Source organism: Falco naumanni, chromosome 1, assembly GCF_017639655.2.
Source record: "Falco naumanni isolate bFalNau1 chromosome 1, bFalNau1.pat, whole genome shotgun sequence".
NCBI classification, from domain to species: Eukaryota; Metazoa; Chordata; class Aves; order Falconiformes; family Falconidae; genus Falco; species Falco naumanni.
This window is the reverse complement of record NC_054054.1, coordinates 27,416,113-27,432,614: the sequence shown is the minus strand read 5'-3', so window position 1 is coordinate 27,432,614 and position 16,502 is coordinate 27,416,113. Positions and strand designations below refer to the sequence as shown.

Here is a 16,502-nt window from a genome sequence, read left to right as displayed (position 1 = left end):
GAATTAGCACTCTGTTTTCTCCTAAACAACTTTCAGCAGCAGGTTGTTGAAGTTTTTCAGCATCACACAACAGGATTTTCATTCCATGAAAGATGTCAACTGAAAGTTTTTACTTTCAAAAATGTTCTACTCTGTTTCTTACAGATGCCTGATGCATTTCTTCTATGTGATTGGTCCTTCTGTAGGAAATGTTGCAACCATTCCTGGTTTGGCATGGAAAGTGACTGCTCTGACTGTGAGACAACTTAAAAAAAAAACCAAACCCATTCATATCAGCTTGGAAATGAATGCTCCTAGGAATTCTGTTCACAGAGGGAAAAAAAAACAACAAACCAGCAGCAACTGGTACTGTCTTCTTAATGGCTTGGAGATTTATCTTGAACTCATTACCTGAAATAACTCAGGACTGGATGGCCTAGATGCATGAATGGAAGTTGTGTGACCCAGATTAGCCTCCACCACACCTCCTGGCAATCAGCATGATTTGGCCCTTATGGAATGCAATGATAATGTCTCTGGACCTCACAGGCAAGGGGAAGATGGCAAAAATTGGGGGGGGAGCAGAAATACAAATAAACAGAAAATAGCATCAGTGTAAGATCCTTCTGATATACTGAGAATTTCAAAGGACAAAACAGAATTTGCTGTTCTCTTTTGGCCTGGCATGGCTTGTCCTGAAAAGAATAAGCCTCTCTGCCTTCCTAAGCAGTGGTACATGGGACTGCTTTTGAGGCAACAGCAGCAACGGGGGAAGAACAAGGAGTGATTTGTAAGAGAACAGCTTTATGAACTTTAACAGGGAGCTTACGACTGGTTGCAGCATGGGAGATGGTAGCATGAAGCTGGTCGACAAAGAAGCTGACAAGGGAAGAGTGCATAGGAGGGAGGTCTAAGAAGCTGGTCCCTGTGTTGGTGCTAACCTAGAAGAGTTAAATGGGGGGGATTTCTCTTGGGCTGCTTGGGAAGTTTATTTGCCCTGGGAATCAAAGAGTGAGCAGAAGAATCAACATAACAGGTGCACTTGCGAAGTATTGTAAGGAAAAAGTTATGACTGTTTTGTATAGGGATAGATCTGAAATAACATGCAGAAGAAAGGTTTGAAAGAAGACAAGTGGTATGGTATTTGATTTTTCCCATGCCAGTAAGAGACTGGAAATTGTCCCTAAAATCAGGGTGAACTTCCATGAATGTTCAGTGCTTCTTCATGTGGCAACATCATTCCTCAGATCAGTTACAGCGAGCACTCAGGGTGGCAGTGCAACACAGAAGCTCAGAGAGAAGTGTTGAAGAGGTAGATCAAGAACAAAGTTCTGAGGGAATTCATGGCATGGAAGTAATAGAAGAACCAAATAATAAAGCAAAGGATAAGGACAGTGCTGAAGGAGACTTAAACAAGAGGAGAGGAAATGTGCATGATACATATCAGGTTGATAACCAGGGATTTTGTTAAAAGTATTGATCCAGAATTGAAGGCCACATCAAGAGGGAGGGGATGCAGAGGGAAGTCTAATTAATGAGACAGGGTCTCCAAATGAAAATACAGGTCACTGTGAGAGGGGGAGAAGAGAAGAGCCAAAAGGCAAGGCTGGGGAGTGCCAAGGTTGGGTGGTACCAGGTGTGATGTACATCACAGCTACATGCAGCAGGAAGAAAAGTCAGGAGGATACGAAACAAACTAACAGAAGGGAGAAGAGGGCAGCTCGAGGCGGGGAGGAACCATCGGGTTTCGTTCAGCTTCTCTCCTGTGTAGAGACTATCACAGGAATTTACCCTCCATGTTTCATGTATTTGTGGCTCAATTTGTAATATTTCTTCGCAAACAACAACTTTGGTAAATGCTCCTTAATATTACTCTTTGCACCGCCGCTGCTGAGGACCTTCACAACTACACGTAGTAGAGTGATAAAAGCCATCTAATTGCTGTGCAGGCAGGGAGGAGTCACCAAGCAGTGTTGTTATTGAGTGGACAGCACACAGACGGTGTGGGAACTGCTGAAAATTAGTCATATTTTAGTAGTGTAACTATGCTACTTTTCCTGATATTAAATGCCCCCTGACATGCCAAATTTACCAGGCACTATAAACAAAAGTTTGTGGCAAATTCCTCAACTGGCACAGAAAAGAATTTAAAAACGCATATTCATAAATTTTGTCATTATAATTGTGTAAATTACATTCCTGATCTCATCAGATGCCCCCTCTCCCACTGGCAGGTCCCCAGCTTCTGTGCCTCCTGCCACATAGCCCCATGACTCTCCCAGGCTCCAGTTCCCTGTGGTCAGCCAGGATGATCTCATGGTCCTCACTCATCAGTTCTTCTGCCTCCAGGAGTGGAGTGGTGCCCATCACCAAATAGCCCCGCTAAAGCAGAGCCTGATCTACTTAGAACAAAGACAAGACAGAGAAAACGGACCCACAACAAAAGGGCCATTATCTATACCAGTCTGTCCCACTAAAGCTGACTGTGATGGCTGCTCCTCCGGGCTCCAGAGCCTCTTCCCACATTGTCCTGTGCCCAGTGGCAGCTCCTGACAGCTGGCTGCTCCCTCTTGGGGCAACTTCTTAACTGTTTGCTGTCTCTGGATTTGCAAGCATCTAAACCAGCAAAGTAGAGCCTGAAGCTTTTCACTGAACCGAATATAGGATGCTCAAAGGGATTGGCTTTTCAGTGCTTGCTGGGATATTGTTGTCTGGAAAGTCACTGTACAGACTGACATGTTTTGTTCTTCCCACAGTCCCACTTAATTAGAGTAATGCTGGCCAGCCAGGAAGCATTCCTCTACCCCTCTAGAAGTCAAACAGATTATTTTAATTTCCAAGGGTACATTTACATTGCAGAGAACATGATGCAGAGATCCCCAAGCTAGCACTGAGCTGATTTGGCAAGTTCACACAGCACAGCAAAGTACCGTGCAGATATGCCAAGTGGGACTGAGAAGCAGAATAATCATGTTCAGCTGGCACAGCACTCAGGGCTGTATTGCGTCTGGTTCAGTGCTGGCTTGCATGGAGCCCCTGCGCTGTGTTTCCCAGCTTTTCAAGCTGTGGGAGTAAATTGTATCGCGCCAGCTTAGATGTCTTTGTGCACACCCTAAATTGTTGATCAGATTCGTAGATTATTACGTGGCAATTCCACTCCATCACAACCTCTGTCTTTTAATCAGTGAGAAAAAGTTCTTTAGTATGATCCATTTTACCTTCATTTTATTACACTTCTGATGTAAGAAACTTAGAATCTCTTTACCTCTACTTTCATGCATTGATTTTTTTAAGCCTATCCTTGAGAAAGTCATATAACACTGGCCCTCAGATGTCGACACTTACCCTGATCCCTTCCTTCCCTACAATATATTCCACAGCCTTTGAGAGAAAAAAAAAAAAAAAAGAAAAAAGAAAAAAAAAAAGAAAGAAAGATATTTTACACAGATAAAATTATGATCTGATACTAGATATGGTATGATTAACAGTTTTGGCATCAACTTGGATTAGTTACCCTAGATTCAAGAAACCATTCCTTCTAGCAGGTCCTAGCAGAACAAGGAACAGGAAGCATGAGAAAATTTGCCATCTTGCAAAGTTTTTGTAGCACTGACTCTGTGTTCTTGAAAAGCAGCCAGCACTCCATCCCATCCACTTGTAAATGTTCTGCAGTTGTTCTCTTAATAACTCAAGGTTGATGGATGAGTGTAAGGTTGGGCAGCTTTGTTTGATAGCCTAGGGGAGAGAGAGGGAGGGAAAGAAGCAAGTATCAGCAAATAGATTGTGCAACAGACAAATAAAAAGAATTACACAATGCACTCTATATTTTAAATAAGCCTTCTGGAACATTGTCTTTGCCACCAATTGATGTTGCTTAGAAGAATTCACCAGCTAATGCCGGCACAATCCTACCAATAATTTCATTTGAAGAGAGACAAATGGGTCAAAATCATTGCCCTCTGCTAGTGCTTAAAGGAGTGTCAACAAGACAGAGCAGTATTTTCAACAAGTTGCATTTTCTAAAGAAAGATATTGCCTTCATTTCAGTCTCCTTTTCCCTTCTGAGCTTGAACAGCAACTCAGGAGAATGGGCTCAAACATGACGTAGAGGGGACACCTGAGATTTTTCCAAACCTCAGAATCACTTTTGAGTCACTTTCGTTAATTACTTAATTCAGTGATTTTTAAAACCTCTAGGAGACACAGAGCAAAAAGGTATGTGCCCAAAATTTTCACAACAGGTAAGTGAGAAACAGTCACCATTGTCAGTAGACTTAAATTCGGTAGAAATGGGAACTGCACCTCCACTTGGTAAATACTGCTATTGTCAAGATTGTGAAAGTTCATTTAAAATCTGTTATGAATTCTTCTAGTAAATATCAATGAATTACCTTCTGCTTGAAGACAAAGACATAAAAGTCCTTTCTTTTCCTTCACCTTTTGTCACCTCTAACCCATACTTCTTTCCATTCCCTCTCCTTGAAGGTTCAGCATCTTCCTCATTTTTTGATGACCAGAGCAAAACATACAAATAATGAAAACATCTCTAGTATGAACTGAGGTTTTTCAACGAAAGCATGAATTATGCAATTAGGAATGTGTGGAAGAATTATGGGAATGAAAATTCAGATCTATTGCATACATGCAAACCAGCAGAAGTTAAGGACAAAGAATATGGTCATGCATAATATAGCACAGATCACTGGGTTCATCAAGCAAACCTCCAGTGGGAAGGTGAGCACCTGCAAGTCCTTTTGATGTTTGGGCTGGGCTCAATGTTTCACATAATTAATACACTTTTTTCAAAACCAGCAAGCATTGTATTCATGCCTTGATGAAGAAAAGGTACAATAGCATACGCAAAGGGTACTCAGACATACACATTAAAATCAACATGAAAATGCCTGCTGACCTTGGCTGTGATCAGCACCCTCTGTGTGTATGAGAACAGACATCTGAAGTTGACTTGAGGTAGAAGAGAAGTTTCTGAAAAATGGAGGAAAACATTTTTCTGCAGAGTTTGTAGCCACTGTGCAGCCCACTACTGGCCAACTCAGTCTGTAATCTGGTAGTAGCCCTGAACTCCTGTCTGACAAAGTCGTACAGAGCAGCTCCTGTAGGGAGTGTTTGACAGACTCCACCTGGTGCCCTCCAGACTGGGGTCTGTGGAGGTGATCTTCTTCACCCCCTCGTGTCATCATGCCAAACTCCAGATATTGCAGAAGACTGTAGCAGAACACAGGTTGCTATGAATTAATCCCACCTGCCCCCTACTCTCTGCCCTGGACATCCATGGATTTTCAAGCATAGTTGAGGCTCTTTATCTCTGAGACCCTTCATGGCCACTATTAAAGACCACCAAGAGTTGCAGAGTGAAGACTATGACCAGCTTCAGCGCTTTCAGCCACAAATATCTGAGGTACAGGGATCACTATGGTAAGAAAAAACTTTTTTGGGGCAGAGATTAGAACTCTTTTTTAAGAGTTCTGAATCTGCAGAATGAACTTTCCAAGAAGCTAAAGACCACTACAAACAACAGAACTTCCTGCTCCAACTGTACTTGACCTTGTCTTTCTAATAGTAATAAAAAGAAGCATGCCAGCTGTTATCCCACCAAAAGAGGCTGCTGCAGAAGTCCCACCCCCAGGGGGCAGCTGGCAGGGTACATCACGGCATGCACACCCACCACCACTGCAAAGCACGATCATCACACCTGTGACCGTGGAGGCTGTTTGGAGCAGAATACACTGCCCATATCAGCTACAGGAGGATCAGCATGCATGTGCGAACAGCAAATACCCTGAACAGGCGAACAAGTATTCAAACATCCTTGAAATCAATAAAGTTTTGAAAGAGAAAAGTGCAGCACTGCCCCTGCTAGAAACTTCCAGCTAGCATGCTGCTTCTGCTGTTCACCACCTTCAGCTGTCCATGAGACAAACCAACGTTGTCTGAGGAAGGACTGAAGAAGTTACTTCCACATTTGTCCTGCTTGAAGCTTGTTTTTTATTGAACTTACAGATCAAAACCGATTTGTATTACAGTACATTGGTCACACCAAAATGACAACTGGTTTTACTCTTATTTTTTCCATCTGTGCAGTTTGGGAGTAGAAGGCAAGGCTCACATCTACTTTTTGGGGTATGGAAGCAGAAAGGATTAGACAGGATGTTGTCAGACTACTTACATCCAACTGCCTGCTGCTAAATACCCAATTAAAGCCTCTGTGAAGTTGAGTCTAGAAGGCAGGGGTTCCTCAATCCAATAGCATGTTTAATTCATATCTCATTACCATAATATTGAATATTATAGCAGCAAGTAATCCAGTAATTACAGTTTTCCTTTTCAAATCTACTGGAGTTCATTGACGCATTTGGCATTAAAACAATCCTGAGATTTCTCAGAAGCAAACCAACTTGCCTTGATGTCTTTATTTGTAAATGCATTTACTCATATAAACAAGTTAAAGCTAATTTCTGAAAAACACAATGTGAATTGTATTTTGTAAGATCCTGAAAGCGCTTTGACTACCTCAACATTAAACACACAGAATCCTACTTGAGCAATAATAATATCACCTCTTCCTTTCTAAGAAAGCCTGTTTGACTTGACAAAACGTGTATTGTCAAATATATGACAGGCACAGATGATTCAGGAGATAACAGTACAAACAGTCATAAAATCTGAAAGTCAGGCAACTACCACGAATTCCCATATAAGTTTTATTTTTGTGCTATAATTCTTGTGAATTTGTTCTTTCAACATATGAATAGCTGTAGTAGTTTAACGACAAAACCATGAGAATAGCCTGACACTTGTAAATTCTCAGTGTTTCTTCTGTTTGTACATCATATCCTTCCACTGAGTTTTCTTTGACAATTGTAAATAGTTTGGGACAAACATGGGGGTATGTACATGAGTATATGTTGGCTGTTGTTGATCTTGTTGGAGACTTTTAATGTTACCAAAATACAAGTAACAATAATTAATATCTACCTGTCAGATATAGCCTCTTCAGTGAGAACTAAAATAAAAATTATAACTCTTCTGGGAGATCGCCAAAACTGAAGGAAAATCTAGAAATACACTATTCTGTAATCAGGTCAACTTACTTCATAGCACTTGTAAAAGCATGAATCACATTATGTTCCCTTGGCATTTCTGTGGTTGCCAACTTTTTATATGCAAACGTTGTAAAGAGCCTTGCAAACAATTAGGATGAATTCATAGCTCCTGGTAAGATTGGCTGTACCCCACAGGGCAGGTCTGTGCCATGGCAAACCCCTCGTCCGTCCCTCCTGCGAGGATACCTGGCTGCATGCTGATGGTCCATTAGGGCAAGCCCTCAGGGTCACCATCTCCCTCAGTGCCTGGTTTACTGGTGAAAACCCACAAAACAGTCAGAAAGAGATATACAGCAGGTCATTGCGTAGAACAGCATCTGCAGTTAACTACACGTGGATACAGAGCAGTTAATCTCACAGGAGCATGATAAACTATATCAGCAGTTCTCAGGACAATGCTGTGATTTGGGTTTAGCAAGGCAAGTGCTGATGGCAGAGATATAATGGAGGCATCCATCATAGTCCAAACACAGGAGAACTACATGCTTTTTTTCCTTCCTTTTTTCTTTTCTTTTTTTTCTTTTATAGTACATCCATATGTATATGGAAAGGCTGGATTGTTTGGAAATGGTCTAATTTCTCTAAAGGGGTGGACCCTCCAGAATTTTCTACTCCTTCAGCTGATGCTGATACAGAACCTTGAATGCTTAGTACTTTTGAAAATCTGGTCACACATATAAGACAGGTACATTAGGGCCTAATTTTCAGTTATCTCTTTTAAAAAAGGATCTGGGTTATAGTCTTGAGAAGTAGAATAATTGTAAGATGTTTGTATTGTCTTTCCACTTTGTATAACTGAATGGCATGCTGTATTTTCTGCAGGTGCACATACTCACTTTACAGCCAATCTGAAACCAATGTGTTCAGATCACACAGTGCTCAGGGATGTCACTGCCCTCCTTGAATGGGTTTGGGGAGTTACACCCTGGCCTACGGCTGTATTTAGGTGCCTGATGACCAATGCAATCAACAGGAGTTCCGGCGTTTATGTATCTCCACACACCTGGGACCTACAGCCACCCCTGGGCAGAATGGTGAAAAAGAGCCAGATCATTTTTCTACACCTATAAAGGGCATCGCCGAGCAGTGAGTGCTGTGAACAGCGAGGCTGGGCCCCGGCTCAGCACTGCTGTGAGGCGCAGGCTGGATGCGGCTGGGGCAAAAGGGCACCCAGCACCTGCTGAGGTTCCCTCCCGCAAGCCAGCGCAGCTGCGGTGCTCAGCCGCCGCAGAACACGCGCAAAAGGAAACCTGCAGCAGCTTATGCCTACACCCGGGGACAGAGGAGCAGCTGCACACACTGCCCAGGAGTAGCACGGAGCCCGTACGTCCTCCTCCGTTATGATATAGTGAAAAAAAACCTAAAACTGCTGCAGACAGAAACCGCATAGGTAACAAACATTAACATCCGAGAAAGAAGGAAGGGCGGGAGCTTAGTGCTTAGCACTGGGCCCTTCAAGAAGGGACAGCTAGTACCGATGTACATGAGCTCAACAAGAATGTAAATAAGGAGCCTTCTGACGAGGAGGAGCTAACTGCTAAAAGAAAACAAACTAGGGTAAAATAATTGTGGTAGTAATGGATCGGCGACTTCCTACTCAAATGGCCCCCATCCCAAAGAAGGTGGATCCCCCACCCGGGGATCATGCTGATACGGATTAAAACCAGCCCAGAGGGCATGGATTAGCTTGGCATGTTTAGAGTGGACAATAAGGAAGGACTAATGGTTAGCTAGCAGATGTTCTAAGATAACAGAAACTAAATAACAAAGACTGCTAATGTATGCAAAGATAAATAAGAACTACAGGTAACTGCCCAAGAAGATGAAAAGTACATCTTGAAGAGGCGCCAGAGGGAGGAGATTCTGAATGTTCGGAAACCTTATGTATATGCATGACTTTGTATAATAAATATCGGACTGCTTGTTGAAACGGTGTGCAAGTTAGGAGGAGCAATCCCCCTTGCACCCGGTGCCGCAATAAACGTACCTGCTTTATAACTCTCCTCGAGTTGTAGAGTTCGATTCCACACATCAGTTACCACAAGGTACCAGGCCCTGCTTCTGCTGGAAGATGCCCGTCTGCTTGTATGGGCCTGTACTGCACCAGTGCTCAGAGACAAACATGCACATGACTTATTCACAGGTATCTGTAAGATTAGTTTTGAAAACTGTAAAATAATGGACTGGTGACAGACTGGTCGTATCTCCCGTGGTTTCATTATGTCAAATGAAGCTGAAGAATCAGCAAATATTTTGTTTCAGCTTCTCAGTGAACCAATGAAGAAGAAATCTGTCCCTGATGCTTCCTCACCTGCAAACAGTCAGCTCTCCAGGCAGACCTTCTGCCACCTCCCAGGGCTACCGAAGGGCAGATGCCAGCCAGAGGGGCAGCCCTTGGGTACTGCCCATTGCACAGTCAGCAGAGCTGCCCTCCAGCATCGGCATTTGCATCAGCCTGGGTGCCTTTCTCATTTGGGACCCAGTTCTGCTGCTGCCGTGTTAACAAGAGTTTGTGATGGGGCATGTTCAGGCTTCCAATGCATTAGCAATAATGCTAATGATATTCTATGTTTTGCCTGCATTACAGTCTGGTGCTTAGAAAATAAACATCTTGGCTTTGCCTCAATGTTTATCTTCAATAAATACCTCAGCTTTGCCTCAGCAATTATCTCTCCACAGCAGACCATTATCCAGTAGCAACATATAATTCCATTAACAGTACCATTTTAAAAATATCCTCTTTGTGCTGCAGAGAAAGGAGTTGTGTGTGAGAAATGTCAGGGGCCTCATGTAGTTTTGGAGTTAAAACAGAAATTAAATCATTCAGGCTATTATTTATCCTGTTGGGTTTTGTTTTTCTATTTCTTGTTTTGCACAATACGAGCTCTCTCTGGCTCGTGAGGAGATTGCAATTGGAGAAATCTGGAAGGCGCCCAGGGAAAGCATATTTTAGGGCAATCCTGTGCCACGGGCTACTGCAGGTGATAAAAACTGATAAAGATCCAACATATCACCTGAATCTGCTTCAAACTGCTTTAGGAACAGGTAGGCATTGGGCTGCTTTGTATCTTCTAAGGAAGAGGTGTGAGAAGCTCCTGGTGGTAATTGTTAAATATTAACATTGTGTTGACATTTCAATCTGATTACATGCAAGTCAGCAAGACACCTAGAGGTTAGAAGGGTGTTTAAAATAAAAATGATGTCAGTCCTTTCAGAGCTGGTGCAGGAGCACTGTGGGAGGAGCCACTGCCATGACATTCTGTGCAAAGGGCCCAGGCAGCAGCATCTGGGAGGGAACAGCTCTCTGTTCTGCATCACTCTTATTGTCCTCTGCATTCTGTACCGAGCCAACTATGCAGTTAGCACTTAGCAAATATGCAGTAGGGCAAATTAAATGGTAGAGAATCTGTTCTCACATGCATCAGTACAAGTCCAGAGGAACTCTATTAAGGTTGCAGAAGTAAATGAGATCAGAACCTGGCTCATTGTGTTTATGACCGGCTAAACTTTGGCAAAGAGCTCAGACAGTAGGACCTCTCTGAGGGAGAAGGCTGCAGTGACGGAAGGTGGCTGAAGCAGAATGGACACTGGCAGAACTGAGCAAGTAGAGCCCCAGTTTAGACAGAAACAACATATAGGGTCTGCAGTCAAAATTGCCGTGGCTAGATCCAGTAAAGGATAAGGTGCCAGGTTGGGGGGTCGAGGGGCGGTGGGAGGAGTGCTTGAGCTGTTTGAGACACTTGCAACCAAGCCTGATGTTTCCCAGACTCATATGGTACCTCACTATTGGAACTCAGCATTCCTGGGCTTCTGTACATCCCAGACTTGCCATCATCTCACAGACGTTGAGCTCAGCTCTCAGTATCTACTTCATGCCCACAGCTGTGTGGCATCCCAGACCAGGCATCCCAGCACCAAGGTCTCCTGAAGGGCTCAGTCTAGTGAGTGCACTCTAAATACACCTCAGCATTGAGTTTCATGGAAAACACCACAGACAGGGTCCTATGCCTTGTGGGGGAGCCCAATATTTTCTGAAATAACCAGCAGTTCACTTTTATCAGCTTTGGGACCTAATACTGGTGGCACAACCCACAGGAGCAGATGGCATTCCCAGAAGCAAACAGCTGTCTCCACCCTCATCCATCATCAGCCACCAAACAGTTTCTGTACTGCTGTTAAGGGGCTGAGGAGATAGGGGCAGAGGCTGCTCTGTAGTCTGGATTACAGTGGGCTGAGCAGGTTTCATGCAGTAATTTAGAAAAGCTCCCTACAGGAACTGCTGTCTCCTCAAGGAACAATGAGACAGATAACAATATCACCTGGTCTGATGTTAGCCTACAGACCATTGGTGTGGCTAGGCAGGCCTGGCAAATTCACCACTTGCTCATTCACTAGGAGAGAGGAGCTAGAGGTCCTCCTCCGCAGCTGTGTTATCTCTACTAGGCAGTCAAAATTAAAGTAAGTCTAAGAACTGTGGTTCAGCCTTGTGGTTCAGAAGCACAGGTGGGACTGGAGGGTCTTTGTTCCTATTCCTCTTTCCTGATGTGAAATGTGTGGATAGCTCTATGAGCAGGGACAGTCCCAAAGTCACAGGAGATGATGGAGTGGTCAATAACGAAGAAATCAGGTCCCTGAGAAGGAGCAATGTGGCTTGCTTGGCAAGCTGCATGCAAGCAACCAATTTTTGATATGAACTCCATCACAGCCAAAAGTCGAGTCATTCATCAGAGGACAAATCTTGCAGGGCACCCCCACTGGTTAATGAAGCCCTTAGAAGCAATGAGTTTGCAGGGGTGGAGGGCAAGGCAGATTACCCAGCAGGAGGAAATGTTTGCTTCAACAAAAGGGCTAGGGCAATCCTCTTGTGTATGAACCTGGGAACTCTGGATGCTATGGACAAAGTCTGGAACCGGTCTCGGTTTAAAAGTGTCCTGGCCTTGTGTGTACAATCCAAGAAGAACGTTAATAGATTAAGAGCTTTCAGAAAGGAGTTCACTAAATGACTGAGGACTTCAAAATGTGTCTTACAGCAAGAGTTTCCAAAAGCTGAAGCTCTTCACTAGAGCAAAGGGAAAGGCTCACATAGGTGTAATTTAGGAGTACCTGCATTTGGAGCAAAACTTTGGAAGTGGGCTCTCACACAAATCTGTCTAGACAATTCACCTTAGAAATAAGGCATGTGGTTTCAGCAGAGAGAAGAAATTAACTGCTGGAAAAATTTACATAGAGCGGAGGGGTAGCTTCTTCGTCACTGGGCACAGTTTAATTAAACTTGGCTGGTTTACTCAAAGAAAAGCAATAGTTCAAACAGGAACAAATGCAGAGAAGCCCTTTGATCCACACTATACAGATGGCCATGCAAGATGATTCATTCTGGATATCAGTCAATGAAAAGTGAGTCGTCCCATGCTCTGTTCCACCTTCCCCCTCCATCCCTCAACACCAGGTCTCTGAGCAGTGGCAGCAAAGTGAAGCATCTCCAGTGTTGCCTTCCTCCACCCTGGGATGGAGAACCCGGAAACCACAGGAAGGGGAGAAAGAGATGGGCAAGAGATCTTAATTGCAAGAACTGAGCTTGGAAATTCAGACATTAACAGCATTTTTTTCTTGGGTTGCATAACTAATTGTTAAGCAAAAGAAGAGAGCAGATGGTAGGATCTAGAATAAATTCATTAGAAATCAAGCGTCTGATGGCCACCTGGGAACTTCCTACTCTCAGGAGGCCAGAGAGAGCTCTTACAGAAGAGGGTATCACTCTCTGTCCATCCAAAAGATCTGGCAACACTCACCATCTGCCTTGCTCTCTTACACACACAAGAGAAGAAAGAAGAAACATAGCCTTTTTTAAAATACCTTATGATATTAAGGTCATTCCCATGATTAGGAGAGTGCTGAGTTTTCCTCACTTCTGGGGTTGAGTCCTGTGTGAGATCCAAACCCTTCGAGGCAGGCAGTGTCCCCTCCAGCTACCCTCTTGAGCATGTTGTCTCATGCTTTCGTGAATGCATCCACTGAGGATGCCGCAGTGACCTCTCTTGGCAAGCGATGAGCCTGTCAAATTGCAGGCATGTCTTTCTTCTCAAGCTACTCTTTGCATGATGTCTGCCAGGAGGTGCAAAAGTGGAATCAGCTCAAAAGCAGTGCTAATTGCCTGGAAGTTTGTCAGAATATTACCTATTCCTTACAAATAATAATAAAAAAAATCCTCTGCCCATTTTTGTAGTGTCAACACAGCACTAACATAGCAGTTCAGCCAACAAAATTTGTCAAAGAGCCAGTCCAGATTAAACATAAAATATTTGATCCCTGAGCACTCAGATCTCCTGTTCCTTTAAAGAATCACACTCTGTTAGAGTCATCTTCAGTGCATCAGCCTCCCTTGACAATGATCTTAAAAATGCTAGCACAAAATTAAGATACAATCCTACAATGCTTGTACAAGCTATGGAAGCTCATGCCTGAGTTTTCGTACTTCTCTGACCTCTCTGTTGTTCATCTAGGGCAGAAGGTGTATTTCAGCCATCTGAATTTTCACTCCAGGCTTTATCTAAGTATTCCTCTCACCATCCCCACCCTGACCCGAAGGAAGTACTCTCTTTAGGACACCCTGCAAGTCACCAGTAGTGCTGCAACGTGCCACTCCACCTTTGTGTGGCTGGACAGGTGGATGAGGAACCTAGCCCATGCTCCCATCTGGAGACGCTTTCCAATGGGAAGGACAAGGAAGCACTGGAACAGGTTTCCTGGGGCACTGGCGGAGTATCCATCAAGTCTTTAAGAACTGATAAGGCTGGCATATGTCAGGAGCAATATAAGCACAGTTCGTTCTGCCTTCCAACCCTATTTTTCTTGATCTAGGGTGAAATTCTGCTCCTGACAAACTGTCATGAATATTTGGCTGTTCCCTGCATCCTGGGAAGCTGAGGAGACACTGTTTAGCAACTGGCATTGAGGTAAGCAGATTGCAAGTCACATTAATCACCTCAGGAGTCTATTGGGCCCTTACCTACTATTGTCCAGCTACTAGAGTCATTGGTATTGACTGACATTTGAATCTTCAAATCCCAAAATGAGCAACAGCTTCCAGACTTTCATAACTTGCATTATTTTTAGCCTATTACACAGTCCTTATGACTGATCTGCCTGGAGTGGCTTTGCCGTAAGCCCTGAGGGAGGGGAGAGGAAGGGGTTCACGGAGACATAAATTTCCATGGGTGATAAGCTGGCATCTGTTTTGAACAGCAAAATGGCAGCTCGTTGTGAAATCCTCTCAGAGCATACCTTTTAAATGCCAAACAAGCACAGCACCGACAGCACATAAAGAAATAATTGAAAGGCTCTGGAGGGAAGCCAAGAGGACGTGGCTAATGTTTCACCTAATCTCACCCCCTCGCTCGCTCTTCCCCAGCAGTCCAGCCGGCGGGACGCGAACCTCAGAGCCCCAGCAGGCAGCTGCTCCTTGACTGCCTGCACTGTCTGCCCTGCTGGCGGCAGGACAAGGAAAACAAAGCAGCTAAAAACATAAAGCCGGGAGAGATTAGGAGCGGCGTGGCCGGGCGGAGAGCGTGCTCTCCCGTCACGGTGGGGCTGGGGTTGCAGGGCCTCCCCGGGCCCTGCCCCAGCCCGGACCTCTCCTGGCGGGCGGCACCCGCAGAGCCACCCTGTGCTCGGCTCTGCCTCCTTTCTCCCTCCAGGAGAGGCCCGGCACCCAGGAGACCTGACATGGTGGTTCTTTCACAACAGACTGGCGTTAACGGGGGGAGCAGTGTGCGAAAAATTTCTCAGACTGTACTTCCCCTTTGAATAAATCCACTTTGACTCCCCAGCCTCCTGTCACTTGTCCTTCACATGCACACGGTCATTTACCTTCCCTGCCATGCCCGCAGATGCTTTTCCTTTGGCACAGAACAGCTTCTTTTTCAATAATCTGTATTAAAAGTAATTATTCAGAGGCCCTTCCCAGTGGTCCGGCTCTGAAACTCCTGCTTTCCCGAGTTGCTTCCCATTGTGTCCTTACTTTATAAAATCAGTACCATGAACAAATGATACCCAGGATGCAGAGAGCTGCTGACCGCCTGCTCTCGTCTTGTGGCTAGGACTTGCTGGCAGGTCAAATCGAACATGAAGTCGACAATCCTGACTGCCAAGCCAAGAGAAGCGCTCTGTATGCCAGAATTCAACTGAATCAGAGGTGAACAGTGTTAATTATTGATCGTATTTGCCTCAGTTCAAGTGAAGTTTTTAGGACTGACCTTTTACCTGCCTTAAAAACTGTGGTTAATGGCGCAGTAGAGCTGCAAAGCTTTCCAGTGGGTTTAGAAAAAAACTCTTTGTGCTAGCATCAACCTAAAAGACAAAAGTATTCCAGATCCTAAAGGAAAAGAAACAAGTCATAATTTTTTACTAGGTGCTGACCAAAAACTTGGAGTTTAAGTCATAAATCACCAGCACTACGGTCTCACAACATAAGCAGTAGCACAGCAGCAAAGCACTTGATGACCGGCAGCAAAATAGCAGTAGAGATCAGAGACTGGTAGGGGACTGGAAGCAAATGTGATTTTTCTTGTGAAGAATGTATGAACACACAGGGGAGAAAAGAACTAAAAATTAATTCACGGTTTGGCCAAAACCAGATTTGGAATTAAAATCAACTAAGTTTCTGAAGGTTTGGGTTTATTTGTTTATTTGTTTACAAGATTTCTTTTTGGTCCAGCTGTTTTTCATTTCGGTTAGTTTCCTTTTGAGGCCAAAGTGATGAAACACTACAAGAAAGGAAGTTTTTGTGGTTTCTTGGGGCTATCCAGAAGCAGAGTAATGGAAAACCGGCAACAAGCAGGAAGGACTGGAAAGAGTGTGAGGGCTTTCCTACCCAAACTCTGCTGAGTTCTGCACGCTGACGGTGTATATTGTGACATACAGACTCTTTCTTGGGGCTGTGCAGCTGCGTACAGACCTAGTGTAGGCATAGGCAAATGTCATGATAAACTCCTAGAGAGTACTGAAGCTGGATTGCCTTTGGAGGCACAGTGATCCACCCCTCCCCAACCACTCCCTTCGTGCTCCTTCAGAGGTGTCTAGTCTTTGTGCTGCATCAGCCACAGGACTTACCTTGCGCCCGACCAGCAAGGGCTGGACACATGTTTCTGTGCTCTCTTCTCTGCTTGAGCGCTCATATCTTGACAGGAACCTTCTGGCCTTAACATAGGTCAGAGGTTGCATTAGCATTGTGCAAAATTGAGCCCATCTCCTGTAGAACTACTGTTTTTTAATTGCTCTTCTCAATGAAAACTTGTCAGTGCCATAGAAAGTGCATGGCATGGCTCTGGATGGTATCGTGCTTAAGCTGTCTCTCTCTGTGTAGTCACAGGTACTTCCTGTAGCAAAAACATGCACGTGAGT

At 44.3% G+C, this 16,502-nt stretch overlaps 2 long non-coding RNA genes across 6 annotated transcripts; one reads left to right on the top strand and one right to left on the bottom strand.

Moving 5' to 3' along the window:
• Positions 1 to 2,143: 2,143 nt before the first annotated feature.
• On the bottom strand, positions 2,144 to 13,631 carry LOC121085196. 4 transcript variants are annotated; one of them, XR_005826984.1, is made up of 4 exons: positions 12,957 to 13,631; positions 9,091 to 9,250; positions 3,494 to 3,714; positions 2,144 to 3,360 (listed from the first exon to the last, which is right to left on the bottom strand). It is a non-coding gene; the product is annotated as an uncharacterized LOC121085196 (long non-coding RNA). The 4 variants fall into 4 exon arrangements; XR_005826983.1 differs by lacking the exon at positions 9,091 to 9,250 and adding an exon at positions 4,892 to 4,965; XR_005826981.1 differs by lacking the exon at positions 9,091 to 9,250.
• Positions 13,632 to 13,687: 56 nt separating this feature from the next.
• On the top strand, positions 13,688 to 15,409 carry LOC121085194. 2 transcript variants are annotated; one of them, XR_005826980.1, is made up of 3 exons: positions 13,688 to 13,841; positions 13,962 to 14,056; positions 14,512 to 15,409. It is a non-coding gene; the product is annotated as an uncharacterized LOC121085194 (long non-coding RNA). The 2 variants fall into 2 exon arrangements; XR_005826979.1 differs by having other exon boundaries at positions 14,346 to 15,409.
• Positions 15,410 to 16,502: the final 1,093 nt, after the last annotated feature.